The following is a 16389-nucleotide window of genomic DNA, read 5'->3' as shown; positions in this document are numbered from 1 at the left end:
TGTGAAAATCATGATCATGTTGCTGGGACGCAGGGTTATCAGGGCAAGAGGAGATCATTTACTGTAGTGATGGAAGTTGTAATCTTTCTAGCACATGGGTTTCAAACTGCATTTTGTAAGTGTTTTAGACTCTGTCTCCATGATCCCTCCCTGTTGACAATGCTGCCTATGGCAGGCATAAGTTGCAATGGTAAACAGCGGTGCAGTGTTTATATTGAATATTCTATATTGAAACAACATATATCGAACATTTTATATCGAAACATTTTATAGTGAATGCATTTAGGGCTGGGGTAAAGGTTTAAATATGTTTGTGAAACGGTTGGGGGGGATTTTAAGGGTCTGAAATGGGGGTTTGGGAGGGCCCCCCCAACAAAATAAAAAACTGCATTCACTATAACATTTTTGATCATAAATGTTTCGATATATATAATCATTCTTTATATAATACCTCAATATAAAGACATGTAACCATAAACAGCTGGTGATCTAAAGGTTGCAGAACCATGTTGTATTGTATCTGAAATTGTAAATTTCTCTGAGCATGAACTTTCTGTAGTTATTCTGCCATTATGTAATGTACTAGTAAATGTTTGAGTAATTTACATGTGAGCTTGAATGTCCTTTATGTATCAAAATACAGTTAGAAATGTTTCACCCTCCATGGTATTTGCCAGTGACGTTATTGAGGAGGTCATAAGTGATGTTTTTTTAGATTTAGTTTATGTCATCTGAGGCCTCATGAGTGTGTTTTAGTTACCAGTGATGTCATTGATGATGTCAAAAGTAATGTCATCAGTGTGCTTAGGTGCTGAAAATGGGGGGCTCAGCTGCAAACACCTGCCAAATTTCAGGGGTTTTGATGTGTTAAATCAGCACCTGAATGTCACTTCAACTAAAGTCTTTTCACTCAATTTGAAGGGTTTTGTTGCACAGGACTTATTCACCATAACTTTTTTTAACATAAGGTTTTCCACAAAACTTCAAGAATTTTATTATTATATTTGTTTTTATTTTATTTATTTATTTATTTATAAAGTGCTTTAGCATACAGGCATAAAAGAGTGCTACAACAGAAAGACAACTTTTCAAACAAATAATAAAATGTAACAACAAACAAATCAAATGACCATAGTAGGGAACATTCCAACAAAGACTATGAACATAAGCCTAATCAATTCTGAGGTTTAGAATCGAGGAACCTTTGGGAAGATATCGACAGATACTGAGGAAATATGGCAAATTACTACTCCTACATCCTACCAATACACAATCCCTATTCTCCTGAGCACACCAATCATCTATCTCAAGTCTGTGTAGGATCTCCAAATCGAAGATTCTAACCACTCCTGGCCCACTTCTTTGGCAACGCCATGCCAATACTTTATTCCGTAAGTCTTCTCTCGTCTCTTTCCCACAAGGCCTCTCGATGTTGGTGATAATAAAGTTCCTATGGTCCATAGCAAAGTCTCTAATATTCTTCTCCATAAGTGCCGACATTAGGGATTTTCTTACTTGCAAACTTCTAGACATGGCCGGGAGTGTACGAGCTTTGGCAGGTCTATAAGCCCCTAAAAGACCTGGCTTAGATTTATTTACAGCAACGAGGTGGAGTTAAGTATTAGGCACCAGTTATTGCTTCCTTGCTTCAGGAGATGAAGACAAAGACATGGCCATAGAGAGAGAAGCGATTTTAAAGCCCGGCCTGTCAGATATTTTCTATATGGATTGTGGGGACAGGAGGGCCCCCCCAACAAAATAAAAAACTGCATTCACTATAACATTTTTGATCATAAATGTTTCGATATATATAATCATTCTTTATATAATACCTCAATATAAAGACATGTAACCATAAACAGCTGGTGATCTAAAGGTTGCAGAACCATGTTGTATTGTATCTGAAATTGTAAATTTCTCTGAGCATGAACTTTCTGTAGTTATTCTGCCATTATGTAATGTACTAGTAAATGTTTGAGTAATTTACATGTGAGCTTGAATGTCCTTTATGTATCAAAATACAGTTAGAAATGTTTCACCCTCCATGGTATTTGCCAGTGACGTTATTGAGGAGGTCATAAGTGATGTTTTTTTAGATTTAGTTTATGTCATCTGAGGCCTCATGAGTGTGTTTTAGTTACCAGTGATGTCATTGATGATGTCAAAAGTAATGTCATCAGTGTGCTTAGGTGCTGAAAATGGGGGGCTCAGCTGCAAACACCTGCCAAATTTCAGGGGTTTTGATGTGTTAAATCAGCACCTGAATGTCACTTCAACTAAAGTCTTTTCACTCAATTTGAAGGGTTTTGTTGCACAGGACTTATTCACCATAACTTTTTTTAACATAAGGTTTTCCACAAAACTTCAAGAATTTTATTATTATATTTGTTTTTATTTTATTTATTTATTTATTTATAAAGTGCTTTAGCATACAGGCATAAAAGAGTGCTACAACAGAAAGACAACTTTTCAAACAAATAATAAAATGTAACAACAAACAAATCAAATGACCATAGTAGGGAACATTCCAACAAAGACTATGAAGATAAGCCTAATCAATTCTGAGGTTTAGAATCGAGGAACCTTTGGGAAGATATCGACAGATACTGAGGAAATATGGCAAATTACTACTCCTACATCCTACCAATACACAATCCCTATTCTCCTGAGCACACCAATCATCTATCTCAAGTCTGTGTAGGATCTCCAAATCGAAGATTCTAACCACTCCTGGCCCACTTCTTTGGCAACGCCATGGCAATACTTTATTCCGTAAGTCTTCTCTCGTCTCTTTCCCACAAGGCCTCTCGATGTTGGTGATAATAAAGTTCCTATGGTCCATAGCAAAGTCTCTAATATTCTTCTCCATAAGTGCCGACATTAGGGATTTTCTTACTTGCAAACTTCTAGACATGGCCGGGAGTGTACGAGCTTTGGCAGGTCTTTAAGCCCCTAAAAGACCTGGCTTAGATTTATTTACAGCAACGAGGTGGAGTTAAGTATTAGGCACCAGTTATTGCTTCCTTGCTTCAGGAGATGAAGACAAAGACATGGCCATAGAGAGAGAAGCGATTTTAAAGCCCGGCCTGTCAGATATTTTCTATATGGATTGTGGGGACAGGATCACTTTGCCTGATTGACAATCAGTCTGGCAACAGCTGTCCACTTTATCCAAATATTGGACTTCCCCAGGCAAAGTTAGAAAATCTGTTTGAGAAGAGTTCTTCTCCATTTTAACCGTATGGAGTTCCTCCACACATTTATCCAATGAATCCATCCATGTACAAAAATGGGTACAACGTCCTTTCATCCCGGGACATTTATTCGTGTTTTTTTTTACCGCTAATTCTTTTATGAAAAAGCCCATCACATTTTTTGGGGGTGGTTAGAAAATTATATATACAAGTTTTAGGTGTTTGGGAATAGATACAAAATTTAAGGGAGTAGGGTTAGGGCGGTTCCCCCCAAAAATTATTGTAAAACAATTTGAGGGTTTTTTTCAGTAAAAAATGTGCAGTAAAAAAACCTGCAAAAAAACATCACACAATGAAATGACAAGGAACCCAAAAATTAGTGAATCTGTTACACATGTTCAATTCCTTGGACATATTGGCCTTTGCTTGTGACCATTATTCTGTCCACCACCTGTAATTCTGCCTTTTTCATTCTGATATCATAACTGATGTCATATCCTTGATTTTCATTACTTGTTCTTTTGCTACGCAACATGGGTATATCAAGAATTTAATATTTTCTTTGTCTACTCGATAAGAATCCAGATCCTCATTGATAACTGCCTAAAAAAATTGAGATCGTCATTGTTCATTCTAAATCACCTAAAATGTTTCTCTGCATCATTTACTGTGCTAGCCACACCTTATTATTTTATATTTGTAAACTATTTAATCTTTTCTTTTGTCACTGGATATGAATCAGGATTTTAGAACACATCGATAATCAAGATATTTCAAAAAAGGTGCATATTTTTCTCCCTTCTCATTGTATCAAATTAAAAAGTGACTCAAGCCCCATTGCTCTTAAATGCTACTTACATGTCCCTTTGATCCTTCAAAACACAACATACTGTTTGACATGGTGGGAAAATTGAGATGTTCATTGTAATCAAAACAAAGGCACAAGAAAACATGCATCAGCATGACTCATGCGTCCGTAGCACACTTTTTTCCTATTGCAAGCCATAAATTAAAACTTTTACAGATAAGTTCTGTGTGGTGTGATTCCCTTTCCATGTTTTTCTGTGACAAAATAGTGACTATTCATCAGACTACAGGTGACTCAGAATCCCAGTTGCTCTCCACAGCTGACCCAGTAGCCCTCTCGCCCTTTCTCATTCTTAGGCATGTTGCCCAGTTTTCAGTGATGAAGATATTGTGAGGACTATTAATGCCCACAAATCTGCTTCTCCATCAGATCCGATCCTGTTGTCCCACCTGAAGAGGATTATTCCTTTGATCAGTCCTTGGGTGTCTTTCGCTGTGAATAGTTCCTTGGGTTTGTAAGGATATTTGGCATGTTACAGCACAGAGTACAGCACTACTGCACAGGTAGCAATTTTTCTTTTGATGCAGCACCACCACATGGGTGTGGTGCATTGCTATATGTGTTGCCAGATTAACATGGACATATAAGTAAAGACAGGCTATTCAGTCAAAAACGATTTTAACATATAAGATGCAAATCTATTTTTACAGTTAAAAGCACACGTGCACACTCAAAAATGCACACTATTTTTCACCTGAAATGCCTATGGTGCAAGAGACACATTTGAAAATTAATAACTAACATTATTAATAAATAACCTGACTAATAAAACTGCATTTAACATAACCCACTAATAAAAATGTGTCTCCACTGCAGAATTAGGCCTACTCTGAAAGTGAACTTTTAAACGCACATTCATTTTTTTTCTTTTTCTCTGCTGCTCTGTCCACATAACTACAGGAAGCAAAAGGGCTCGAAGGAACAGGAAATCAGTTGGTTACAAATAATTACTGTAGAAATGAGCCATTGTGTATTAAGGGAGGAGATGGCATGATTGATTTCTGATTGGAGCAGCGTCATAGCAAGTATCATGCTAGAGGCAGTGATGAGAGTTTTGCTGGGGGAGCTTGAAGAGAGGGGGAGGACAGTCGGGATTTGGCAGAGCTGGGAGAAGGACCTGTTTCCTGGCTGAAGCATTCCTGCTGCAAAAGCTGAGAATTCCAGGCAATAACCCCGGTTTGAGAACAAAAGACGCTTGTTTTCACTGGGGTTAATCTTCAAGGGAGCCACATTCAGAAAGAGAACAGCTGAAGAAAACTCATGCTGAACAGATAAGGTAATTACAGAAGTGTGGGGGCTGAGTGTGTACGAGAATATTCAGTCAGTGTAGGAAAGGAGATTCCTGTGCTTTAATCACATGTTTAATGTTGCAAATTGAGTTCTTGTCTCCGCCACTCTCTTTTCAGTGTATCACAGACAATGCTGTTACTGTGCTATTTTATTTATTTCTGTAAAGAGTGAGATCGTGTTTAAATGCAACTTTTATAATACACAAAAATATTTGAAAGCAGACGGGTGGTGTGTTTTATATTTACCAATGCAGTGCTGATGATGTGGGGAGATGTTTAGACAGTGCAATTGTCATTTTCAAGGTAGATAAACGTCAAATTTGCTGCAGCCGTGTGCACAATGTAATTCAGTATGAGCAATTATAACTAACTGTGTGTGTTGTAGTTTGTCGGAGGTCTATGAGTCGGCAAAAAGGGAGGCCCGGGACATAGTTCACTACCGTATATAAAATAGTGAAAATACCACATGATAGCTCGCTGCCGTAGATAAGACAGAGAGAAATTGCCCATGGTGGCACACTAAAAATGAAAATGTGGTGTTCCTGAAATGCAAGCCTGAGGTCTCTCTAGTGATTACACGAAAAATCTAAACAAAAATAAGGGGTTCTGGATATTGGGGCCACAAATAAAACAAGGGAATTATGCTCACCAAAATACTACCAACCACGCATACCAAATACGCATGTCTGTGTGCTGAAATAATGCATGTCCACTGTATTATTGTTGTACATGGCCCAATCTGAATACAAGGAGTGATTGTTGCTAAGTTATTTTTCGGCGGTAAGAAAATACCGTCAGGCCCCAAATCTTCACAAAATACCCTACATGTTAATGGTGCGTTGCAGGCCGGGAAAGTGATCATAGAGTACCTACTGGGCGTGGCAAGCGTGTCTCACACTGCCATTTGCACATTAAAGGGAACCCATTTTATAATAGCAGTGTGCCACTAAAAACGAATTTCAGAATGTCACAAAGGGAAACCACATTCTCAGACCTAGTGGAATATTTAGAGGCAAAGTTGTTTGCACATGGGACTTGGTCGTCGAATAGCACGTTAGAAAGGCGTGAACGCATTCAGGGTGAGGTGCAGAAAGAAAAACTAGAATATATTTTTGCAGAAGGCAGCATAATTCAGGTCTGCCTTACAAGATTATTGAATGCAGCCGATAAAAGTGCAGAGAAAGACTGTTTAATACGGCTATGCGGCAAAATATGGTTTATTTTGAATAAGTCCCTGCGAATGCAGGAGAATGATACTCAGCTAATTAACAGGTTAAAGACTGAATTAGATGGGGCAAGTAAAAATCAGGAAATGTTGAGAGCAGAATTGGATGTATGCCAAAAAGATATGCAATTAAAATGCAGAGACTTTGATACTCAGTTATCCAAAAGCAAGAAACAATTTGAGGATAGTGAGCAAGAATTGGTAAACTTAAAAGCCTTAGTGGACCACATTAGACAGGATAAAGATGAGGTTGTTTCAGAAATGCAGATTTTACAAAAAGAACATTGTGAAAAAGAATGTGATCTCCAGAGTGCAGAACAAGAAATGATTAAAATGATTCAAGAAAGAGACAAGAGAAATAAAGAGTTCAATGAATGCCAAATGCAAATGTGCGACATGCAGGAGGTGATTAATAAGATGAGTGATGAAAACAACTATTTGCAAAATGAAGCAAACAGACTCCTTAAAAAGTGTAAGGACTTAGAACAGCAAATGTGCAATCCCAGGTCCCAGGAGAGGCGGCAGGGTACCACATTCAATGGAGTGGAGGTGAATTCTAGCTCTGCCCAAAGAGCTAGTGCTCCAGTGACTGGGCCGGTGACTGAACTTGGTTGCAGCGCCCTTGGGGGATTTGATACTCCCATTGGGGGCAGCCACCAATCTCATACACCTGAAAACAGGATTGAATCACAAAATAGTGCAATTCCATGCATTGCAACAAGTAGCCCCATATAAATAATGAAATCCATTAAAGCCCTGATCAAACCATTTAAAAAGGGAGGTGAATGCTGCATTGAGGATCACTTAGAAGCGGTGCATGACATTTTTAAAGCACTCCAGATACCTAAGGAACAGTACAGACAATATTTTCATTTAACTTTAGATGCCCCGACGGCCAGCATCATAAGGGGATTAAATGAACAGCAGAATATGACCTGGTTGGAGTTTGAAAAAGAAATTAGGCGTCATTTTTCTCCTTTTCAGTCATTGCAGGAGGCAAAGAAAGTCGCTTACACAATTACTGCTGGACCTAATACATCCCCTCGCCAATTTTTACAAGACTTAAAAAGAGCATTTTCTCGCTTTGATGTATCTTTTGGCTCAAATTCCAGTGAGTTTAAAACTGCATACTTCTTTGGGCTACAGAAAGACATCATATCCCAATTGGTCCGTGAATTTGACCGTGACAAGTCCCTTGAATGGATTGTACATCAAAGCACAAAATTATATGAGGTACTCTATTGTCAGGGTAGAGAAAGTGATAAAATGAAAGATACTAGACCTAAATCTAAAGAACCCTCAGCCACAGTAATGGAAATCAGGTCAGCCAAAATGTCGCTTGAGTCTGCTCAAAGCCAAGGAAAAAATAATGTGACACCTGAACAAAGGGGTAATCAACAAAGATCGCCATTTCCTGTACCAATGTTCCAATCACATGATCCTAGTAATAGAGAGAGCTACATCAGCCCTAGGTATTTAGGGGACAGACCCCGGGTAGGATATCGGCCTGATATGGCAGGTATGAACAATAACCAGAGACAAAATCAAGATCAAAGAAATGATGGTCCCTACCAGTCATTGGGGACACAGAGCAGATTTGATCCCAACACCATGATATATGGTAATCAGGATAGGTCCCGATATGTGGATCGATTTACTGATAATGGAAATCAACCTAGGGGCCAGTACCCACAATCTGAGAGACAGGACATGAGGCAAAACGTGAACTACAATCCACGTCAGTACAATGATTCCCCACCAGGGGACTATAATCAAAGGATGGGTGCAACCCACTCCCCTCCACAAATGAATCAAGAGTTCAGAAACCATCCCAACTGACATCAATCACCTGAGAGGTATCAGAATAGATCCAATCAGGGGGAAAACAACCAATATCGACCTAGACCACAGAAAGAGGATCCTAGAGAGATGGAAAGGTTCCAGTGCCTTGAGGCCCAAGTGAAAATGTTAGCTGAGCAAATAGGAAAGCTCTGTACAGCGCAAAAACAACCTTCCAAAGAGGGGGCTGATGGCCATAGCAATGACCGGGGGGCTTCCGAAAAGTGACTAAGTACTCATGATAACTGCAGTGCCAAAATGACAGATTGCTCTGATATAATTTTGCATAACGACTCTGAGATGCCTAATGGATTAAATGTGAAAGTGCCAGTAAATGAACTTGTGACAGAAAGTGCAAATACTTCTAAAAAAGAGGTACGGTTTAACCTAGAGCTAAATAAAACAGTAAAGATTTGTACAAATGAAAAAGAAACATTAGGAATTCCAAAAGAACAAAGGGACAGATTTAAGAAAAATGACTCATGCATGGGGAATACCAGTGAACAGGGAGTAAGTGGGGATACTATAGCTCCTTCCCTGGGCAAGCAAAACAATGACCAAACACAGACAGAAAAAGGAAATACTCAAAAGGAGGGTACAAGTCAATCACCTGAAGAATTCTTTGAGCCACATATTTTTGAAGAGGCTGAAAGGGCTGGTATCACACTAAATGATCACAAATGCACAGAATTAAAAAATGACAAATTGCTGAATGATGTTGTTACACATGTTCAGTTGGAAGGTTGTAATGTGGTCTCTGATGTTACCCAGATGGATGGGCGAACAGTGGCCACACTCCAAAAAACCTCTGATCATGGAGAAATGAATAAAGTCTCTCGCGCAGAAATGGGTAAAAAGGAGGGAAAAATGTCTTTCCATTTACCAATGTGTTTAGCCAAAAGTGAAAAGGACCTGAGCAAGGTGAGCCCTGAAATCAGTAAGAATTCACATTTCTTATGTGTATTAGAGGAAGTTGAGGACAGATATTATGCACCCATCACTGTAGAAGAAAAATGCCACACCTTTGCTATGATTGACACTGGCGCACAGGCCACAATTATGTCCAAGGAGCTGGTAAAGAGTATCAATGAAGGGAGACCCCCACAGAGTCAGATCACAGTGAAGGAAAATCAAGGCCCAGTGCATAACTTTAATGGGGAGGAGGTGCCCATCATAGGTGTAACTGAGGTTGACATAAAAATAGGAAAGCACAGAATGAAACAAGAGGTATTGATCACATCTATTTGTGAAATTCCATTTCTGATGGGGACAGATTGTCTGAAAAGATTGTCTCCTCTAATAGATGGGGTGAATGGAGTGCTGTGGTCCTTAACCAAAAAACCATTGAGGCCTAAGAAACTAAAATCACAAAACAGCAATATAAATGAATGTCACACCGTTGCCAAAACAAATGATGCTGTGGAGGTATATCTCCAGAATAGCTGCATACCTAGTGTCACTGTTATATTAATGTGTCAAGACAAAATGCAGAGCGACAATGAAAAACTACCTGTACAAATATACTTGGACCCAAGGAAAAATTGGCAGACTGCCATAGATGAGCACACATTACGTTTTTATTTAAAAGAGAAAACATGCAAACAGAATATTGCTCCTAAAACAGATTCAGAAAAACACATTACCACTCTGGCAGAAATACACATGGAAGATGAGCAACCATTGGTTTATGTTGGTATAAATGACTATTTTAAAACAATAAAAGCCACTTTAGCGCTTGAACATGAAAGGAGTTTCATTAATGAGAAATTGTTGCAAAAAATAATGGAGAGGGAAGAAATCCCGAGATTTAGGATTAAAAACCAATATGTTTCTGGGTTGGACAGTCCAGACCTTGAAAACCGAATTGCAGGCAGATGCATGCTTAAAATTAGCATTGGGCAGAAAACAATTTACCATAATATATGGATAGTGAGTGGAGCACAAAATGAATTTTACATGGGCAATGACATCATGAACAGAATGTGTATGGTGTTAGATTTCCTTAATCAAAAAATATGGTCACGCCTAGGCGGTCCGGCACCTGAATTTGAAGACAAAAGAAGGGCTTATCATTGTGCACAACTGGTTCCTTATGCAATCGAATTACAAATGAGGAAAGATACTATTATTCCTGCATTTACAAAACAGTTTGCAATAACACTGAAATGCAAAAATGGACAGCAGATGAAAGGCTCTGATGCATTTGTATGCCTGAATGAATCCATAAAACAGCAAGGCCTGGATTATGAATACATTCCATTGGTAGATATTGGTGAAGGATCTGTAACAATTATGGTAAATAATAAAGGTTGTCAGAATATTCATTTAGAGGAAAACTCCCCATTAGGCATGGCCATACAAAAATCACATTATACGGCAGATTTAAATAACATGGTGATTGGAAATATTCCTGAAAAGTATGTAGATGCCAAGGGTGAGTTGCCAGAACACCTGGACTCTCAGCCCAAAGGGATATTTAAAATTCATTCTGTGTATCCTTATGATTCAAATGAGACAGTGTGCTGCCATCAAGAGGATTGCATAATATTTAATTTAAATGAAAATGAAACAGAAAATCAGCCCATTGAAGTGGAAGCTGATATGCCAAAATATTTAAAAGTGGCAGCTTTACAAAAAGACACAGCCACACAGTTAGAGGAAAGCGCAGAGATTCCCTTACCAGAATATTTTCCAGAATTTTCCAAAATGGTAGAAGAGCAGATCTCCTTAGCGAATGCGTGTGAAAGCAATGTGGATAGGGACAATCTGAGGGAGATATTTATGGAGTTTAAGGATGTATTTGCAAAAGATGCTTATGATGGTGGTTTAACTGATTTACATGTGGCCACATTACCAGAAGGGTGTAGCAGAAATCCAGTGTTTGTACGCCAGTATAGACTACCGATGGCATGTTTAGAATCATTGGCAGAGATTATTAAAAATTTGGAATCGTGGGGAATCATCAGGCCCATTCATAGCGCATCCAATACACCTATTTTAGGTGTGTTAAAGCCAAATGGTCAATGGCGGCTGTGTGTAGACTTGAGAGAGTTAAATAAAAGAGTACCAGTATCTAGATGGCCACTGCCATTCATTGATCAGGGGCTAGCCCAGGTACATGGTTCAAATGTATTTACCACATTAGATCTCACCTCTGGATATTGGTGCGTGCCATTGGCAGAGGAGATACAACATTTATTTTCCTTTACATTTGACAGGACTCAATATGCCTGGCTTAGAGCTCCGTTCGGGTACATCAATAGTGGGAGTGAATTTGGCAAATTTTTGAGAAAGGCCATGCCGGATGCAGCGGAAAGAGGAACAATAGTTTATGTGGACGATGTCCTGATAAAAAATGAAAGCCTGACAAGCCATTTTGATGAAATAAGACATGTACTTGGCCAATTGCAGAAAGCAGGCGCCAAAGTATCTTTGCAAAAAGCACAATGGTGCAAGAAAAAAGTTAACTTTCTAGGGCATGAAGTGACTGAACATGGGCTAAATCCACAAAAGAAGAAAATAGAGGCCATACAAAGATTAAAAGATCCTAAAAATGTGAAAGGAGTGAAAAGTTTATTAGGGATGACAGGCTATAACAGAAAGTTCATTGACAATTATGCAGAAATCACTCAACCATTGACTAAACTGCTTAAACTGAATACTCCCTGGAAATGGGAAAAAGAGCAGTCTGATGCAGTGGCTAAATTAAAGGAATGTCTTGTAAAGGCACCATGTTTAGCATACCCCATAAAGGACAGGGATTTCTTTATAGAAATAGGTTTTTCTGAACATTGTATGACAGCAGTGTTATCACAAAAACACGATTTGAATCACAAAACCATTGCATATGCAAGTAAGGCATTTTCCCAAGTTGAAATGAAATTTAATGAATGTGAAAAGGCCCTATTAACCACTGTGTGAGCGCTACAACATTTCCGCCCCATTGTTCAGGGAGAAAAGGTGATTATTGAAACAAATCATCAACCTTTGCAAATTTTTAGAGAGTAAAAGAATTAGATCAGGTAATCTAGCGCAATCCAGAATCACTTCATGGACGCTGGCATTACAAGGTTTTCCCGTAGAAGTGAGATATGGACAAAATAAAAAGAACCCAATTGCTCAAGAGTTAGCTGACTTACATGACTGTGCAGCTGAACAAATACCAAATGAAATGGAAGTGGAAACTAGTTTGCAGGAATTTGAACAATCACCACACAAAGCTTTTGATGAAAAAACATGCAAGGATTTGCCAACTGTATATGTGGATGGTTGTGCTTTTCACATTGAAAATGACAGTAATAAACAAATAGTGGCAGGAATAGGAAATGTCTGGTTGAAATGTGAAGGTGTCCCCAGTATAGGGATGAGGATTGGAGATAGGAGCAGTCAGGTGGCGGAATTGGCAGCCATTTATAAAGCAATTGCTACTGCAGTTGATAAAAAGTTCAGTGAAATTGTCCTGGTGACTGATTCTGATTATGCACGGAATAGCTTTGTGGAGTATTTGCCTGGTTGGAAAGCAAGAGGCATGGTTACATACAACAAAAAGCCACTTAAGCATGGAAAAATGATACAAGCCATAGACAAATTGGTGTCAGAGAATAAGTTAACAATATACTGGAGAAAAATTTGTGGGCATTTAAAAACACCAGGAGAGGATAAGGAGGGAAATGATAAGGCAGACCACCTGGCTAAGATTGGGGCTGTGATGGGAGAATTGCTACCTATTGATTATTTAATGGGTGAAATACAAATTGATGCAGTCACACGTTCTAAAGCACCAAAGGAGGTAGATCAACCGGTGGTGCAGTGGAGTCATGACACGCCAGACCAAGATTTGATTGAGGCACAACAGAATGATCGAATTTTGGGAATCTATTATAATCATTTGATAGATCCCGAACAAAATTCTTTAACAGAAAATGATTGTATGGGAAAAGAAGAGGTGAGGGTGCTATTAAAGAACAAAACACGAATTAGATTATAGGATGGACTCATGATTAGAGAGTCCATAACAGGACAAATACAGTGGGTAGTACCCCTTTCATTCAGAGGACTAATGCTACACCATGCACATGATGCCATAACCGCAGGCCATAGAGGTTCACAAAAAACATTAGAAATACTAAAAGATTATGCTTACTGGCCACATATGTCCCAAGATGTGGAATTATATACTAGAGGATGTCTAGTATGCGCCCAATTTAAACCTGCTTCACCAATGCATAGAGCACCATTGATGAAAAGAGGCCTAACTCTCCCATGGTCAGATTTGCAAATGGACTATGTAGGTCCTTTAAAAAGGTCGAGTAGGGGAAGCCGTTATATTTTGAGTGTGGTATGTTTGATGTCGAAGTGGATTGAATGCATTCCTGCACCAGATTGAAGTGCGCAAACAGCAGCCGCATTGCTGGTGAACCATGTGTTCTCAAGGTTTGGGTTGCCACAAAGAATTGAGTCAGACAGAGGAAGTCATTTCACAAGTACTCTAATGAGTAAGGTATGGCAAATACTAGGTGTGAAAAGGAAACTACATATCGCATATCGGGCAGCGTCTTCAGGTACAGTTGAAAGAAGCAATAGGTCTGTTGTGGATATTTTAAAGAAATTTGTGGCAGAAGCAGGTTCCAGCTGGTATTTACGTTTACCGTTGGTTTTGATGGCAATCAGATCAACTCCTGCCAAAGCAACAGGTGTTAGCCCCCATGAGGTCTTGACGGGTAGGAAAATGGTGTTACCACAACACCTACTATACAGAACACATGAGCAGACACTTGTGAGTGCATCCACAGTTCATGAATATATTGATGAACTGAGGAGGCATTTGCAACATGCATTTGCTTTTGTGCAGAGAAATCTGGAAAGAGCTGCTGACAGTGCAAAGTCTTATTATGACAAAAAGACATCAGTAAAGGAATACAGTGTAGGGGATCAGGTGTACAAGTTTCATTTTGGAAAAAGTAAACAGAAAAATTCTAAATTTCTAGCAGCCTGGCAGGGGCCATTTCGAATTATAGATAAGGTCTCTCCTGTAGTTTATAAAATTTTGAAAAATGAAGGTGAAACGGCAATAGAGCAGTTTGTCCATGTAAATCAAATCAAACCATGCCATCCCAGACATGAGATCAGGCAGCTTGAGCATGTAGAAACAGATAAAGTCCCTTGAACACAAAAAGAGAAAATAAATGGGTACAATCAGGAGGCAGTGACAAAGAAGTTAAAAAGTTGATTGTTATAATGGCACATAAACACTGTAATATATGTAAAAATATATAATAAATAAATAAATAAATAAATATATATAATGGAAGCTCATGGTTGGTGTGCAGAGAGAAAATGTATTAAATATTGAATGCTGTTTTATATGTGCTTGTTTTCTTTTTAACTTGTGTTTAATTTCAGAAAAAAAAAATGAAATATTTTTACCAAGCATGTTTTATTTTTGGCAAAAGGGTGAAGTTAGTATTGTGCTATGTACTTAATTTGTTTATTTTCTATTTGATTTAGAAAATTAACATTATTTGGTTGGAGGTTCCGGGATCAGAGCCCACGGGAGACGGATTCCGGGAAAGCCCCAAAGAGGGGTGAAGACCAAGGCTGCAAAGCGATCAGCATTGAAGATGATACCGATGATAGGGTTAATGATGATGATATTTGGAGGGATCTTCAAGAATTCAGAAGCACAGGTTGTCATTGAACCTGGACCAGCATCTGGTATCGTGGTGGAAGAGGCACCAGAATTCATCATGAGTGATAGAAGGATGATTTTCCAAAATATATACATACCATTGAATCCTGAGATTTTGATTGAAAAACACTTGAACAATACCGGAATTAAGATTGAACAGACTAAAGAGTGGCTGGAAATAAGAAAAGAGGACACTAAGCAGTCAATAAGAGATATATTAATGCAATTGGAAAAAACATTCGTGAATTCAGCAGACATTAAGAAGAAGAGAGGAAAGAGAGGTGCGGTGATGCTCGCGATATCATTGGTAATGTCTATAGTTGGAGCCATAATAGGTACCACAATATCAACAGCCAATTCCATTTCGGTAGGAACACTGAGTACTAAAGCGCAACAACTGAGTATTGACCTAGAAATAATACAAAAAACGTTAGATAGAATTAGAGGGGGACTGGATGAACAAGTAAGATTCATAAATGAAACTGCAATCATTCTAAATGAACAAGCGGATGTAATGCAACGGGCGACTAAAATAATACTTAAGCATGACAGAACTTTAAATGAAATATTGAACATAATGAGTCCTGTTGATAGACTATTAACGAATTATATGAGAGAAGTTCAAACTGCAGTTTCACAATTGATTCAAGGACATATCCCCTTGAATTTTGTTTTGCAGGATATTATTCGTCAAATGATAGAAAGATTGACCAGGGGGGAAATTGATATAATACAGGTAAAAATTGCATTCGAAATGGGTAATGCAATGCCGTTATATGTGGACTTGGAAAGACTAGAGATCGGATTTTTGCTATGCATCCCATATGTAGCCCCTGAACTTATTTACCAAACGAAGTGGGTACACAACGTGGGATTTTGGCAAGAGGACAAATTTATTAAGATTAAGACTCCAGAAGTGGTGGCATTTCAGTCATGGGAACCTGAAGTTTATTTAATACCAAACCTGGAAACATGTGTAAAATGTAAAGAACAAAATTATATGTGTCCAGGTAAACCGTTTGTTCCTGATGCCACAGATGCTATTTGTGGTTTGAAATCTGACCCAAGTATATCAGAAGGATGTGAAGTGATTATTAGCAATATGGGGAGTGAAGAAATGGCACAGGCTAAGATGGTCAGAGGTAAAGGGTTGGTCAGCACCTGTTTAAAGAACATGACGGTAGTACATTTAAACCATGGAACATACGTGGTTAAACAGGTGAAATATAATGTTTTTTATTTACAGGTTCCAAAGGATACAATTGTGTCAATTGGGGGGTTAACAT

Source organism: Ambystoma mexicanum, chromosome 8, assembly GCF_040938575.1.
Source record: "Ambystoma mexicanum isolate Mex_15411 chromosome 8, UKY_AmexF1_1, whole genome shotgun sequence".
NCBI lineage: Eukaryota > Metazoa > Chordata > Amphibia > Caudata > Ambystomatidae > Ambystoma > Ambystoma mexicanum.
The sequence above is the reverse complement of the archived record's forward strand: the minus strand, read 5'-3'. Positions refer to the sequence as shown.